At 43.3% G+C, this 2751-nt stretch overlaps 1 pseudogene; it reads right to left on the minus strand.

The window, feature by feature from the left end:
* Nucleotides 1-328: 328 nt before the first annotated feature.
* LOC136125379 (DNA replication complex GINS protein PSF2 pseudogene) lies at nucleotides 329-1010 on the minus strand (annotated as a pseudogene).
* Between the last annotated feature and the right edge of the window lie 1741 nt (nucleotides 1011-2751).

Here is a 2751-nt window from a genome sequence, read left to right on the forward strand (position 1 = left end):
AGATCAGGATCAAGAAGGGAAGGAAAAAAATAAAAGGCCGAAGCCACGTCACCATCCTGCTATATCTCTATCTTAAAAGCAACACCTGACGTCACCGAACACTCACCTGCACGTGACAGTCCCATGCAGGAGACATGGGACTCTGCTAGGGAAATCACTTGTTCTGCAAATGAAATTTTTTTCCCCCATAAAAGGACACTTGGCCCCTAATACAGATGTGGAATTACAGAATGTCTCGAGGACTAAACACAAGTCTGTTGCTTTCCAACGAGGTTATAATCCCATTCCTTGCTTCAGTGCACTGTTTTTCATACACTCAAAAGTTGTTCTAAAACTCCAGAAACGTGAGTACTTGTGTCACATCCTGAGCACTCAAACACCACCCAGTGAGCTTCCTGCCGGCAGACACAGGCCTTGACAAACCAGTCCCTCCCTGGAAGTCCTGAGACTGGGCACTGTCAGAAGGTTGCAGGTTCATGCGGAGTTTCTACATGTGATCGAGCGCTTGTGTGAGGAAAGCCCCGCTGGTGTTGATCTCCGTCAAGGTCAGGTTATCCAGCTTGGCGTGTGCCTCCGGCTGTCTCATGAAGCTGTTGGCAGACACCCGGAGCTTGGCTATACCAGTGTCCCGCACATCCTTGATCAGGATCCAGATCTCATCTGCTTTCAGGATGTAATGTAGTCCGAAGCGTGATTTAACAGGAGTTTGATGAGCTCCATGTAGTAAGGGCTGGGCATACGGGTAAAAGTTTCTTCATTTCATTCATGATCCCTAATCTTCTCCAACTTTTCCACATCCATCCACTGGGGCTGGTGGGGCAGGCGGTGAGCAGCCGACACTTCTGTCTCTATTTCAGGTTGATCGCCAGCCACAGAGGCACCTGCACTGGTGAGCTGGGGTTGAAAGGCTCCAGGCCACCCTCGATAAGGTGGATCTTGTCCAGACTGAAGTTCAGAATTATGGTGACCAGATCCTATTTGGCCAGAAACTCCACCTCAGCCGCGACCATGGCTGCGCCCACGGCCAGCCCGAGACTCGCCAAAAATTAACAAATCTTACCATATCAGGTATGTGGACATAGATGTGCGGACAAAGAAATTCTTCATGCTGCTTTCTGTAGTATAAATTGGCATAAATACCTTGTAGAACAGTTTGGCAATACCCAGTAAACATGAAGCTGTGACTACCCTGTGAGCAGCAATCTGCTTTTCAGGAATCTCATAGAGAAAACACGAGCTCACGTGGATGTGAAGATGCCTATTATATAAGAACGAATGGAAACAAACTATCAATTGGGTAAATGGAAAGTAGTTTATTCAAACACTTGAACACAAAAAGCTGCTAAAATAAATGATTTACATCTACATATTTCAACATGGATAAATCTCAAGTATATAATTTTGAGTTAAAAAAAAAGCAAGTTGTAGGAAATGTGTTCAATATGATGCCATTTACTTAAAACTTAAAAAACCCATAGGACAACACTCTATGTTGTCTTTTTGATATATACAGGTGTAGAAAGTACACCACGTCGGGGAATAATACTGGCTACAGCAGGTGCTGGCAGGAACCCACCCATATTCCCTCCAAGCTCATTATTCCTGAACCCCCCAGCTTCTTAGTGCAAACACCTTCCACTCTACCTGAAGGCTGGAGGAGAATGCTCAGCCCCTCACGGGGCAGGCCTGAATGCCAAGGAGTCTACAACCAACGACAAAGGGAGTTGATGGGTAAACACCCCAGCTGCCTTAGCCCTCAGATGGAAAAACTCTAGGGCTTGTCTACACAGGCCCCCAAAGTCCCTTATGGGATTGAGCCCCAGTTGCCCACAAGGATAACCTGCTCATCAGCACACTGCATTAACTTCTTTTCCTTCCCAGTATCACTTCCCCACCCCACTATTCTCAAATAAACTACTTGCACTCAAATCCTTGCTCTGGATCTGCTTCTAGAGGATCTCATACTAAGATGTTACCACCGTCAGGAGACGGGCTACCTTTGCAAAAGGAAGAAGGCGGAAGAGATTGGGGGTACATTTTCATTGTATTCATCATGCTTTACTTATTTTAAAAACCTGAAGCAAATATTAGCAAAATGGTAGCAAACATTAGCAAAAGGGTAGTGGATTCATATGTCCTATTTTATTTTGTATATTTTCTGGGTTTTAAAATGTTTCATATTTAAGAATTTAAAAATTATAATAAAGTAAATGCTTACTAAATCTGTGATAAGCAGTTAGAACACTAGTTCTTTATTTAATTAGGCCCTGCCAGGGCCATCTCTAAGGTGTTCGAGGTCTCCGGCAACTATTTTTCATTTTGATTTTAAAATGTATATAAAATTCATGGGCCTTCCAAAATATACAAGCAGCTCATGGAGCTCAATATCAAAAAAACAAACAACCCAATCCAAAAATGGGCAGAAGACCTAAACAGACACTTCTCCAAAGAAGATATACAGATTGTCAACAAATACATGAAAGGATGCTCAACATCACTAATCATTAGAGAAATGCAAATCAAAACTACAATGAGGTAGCACCTCACACTGGTCAGAATGGCCATCATCAAAAATCTATAAACAATAAATGCTGGAGAGGGTGTGGAGAAAAGGGAACCCTCTTGCACTGCTGGTGGGAATGTAAATTGATACAGCCACTATGGAGAACAGTATGGAGGTTCCTTAAAAAACTAAAAATAAAACTACCATATGACCCAGCAATCCCACTCCTGGGCATATACCCTGAAAAA

The sequence above is a fragment of the Phocoena phocoena genome, chromosome 7, assembly GCF_963924675.1.
Source record: "Phocoena phocoena chromosome 7, mPhoPho1.1, whole genome shotgun sequence".
NCBI classification, from domain to species: Eukaryota; Metazoa; Chordata; class Mammalia; order Artiodactyla; family Phocoenidae; genus Phocoena; species Phocoena phocoena.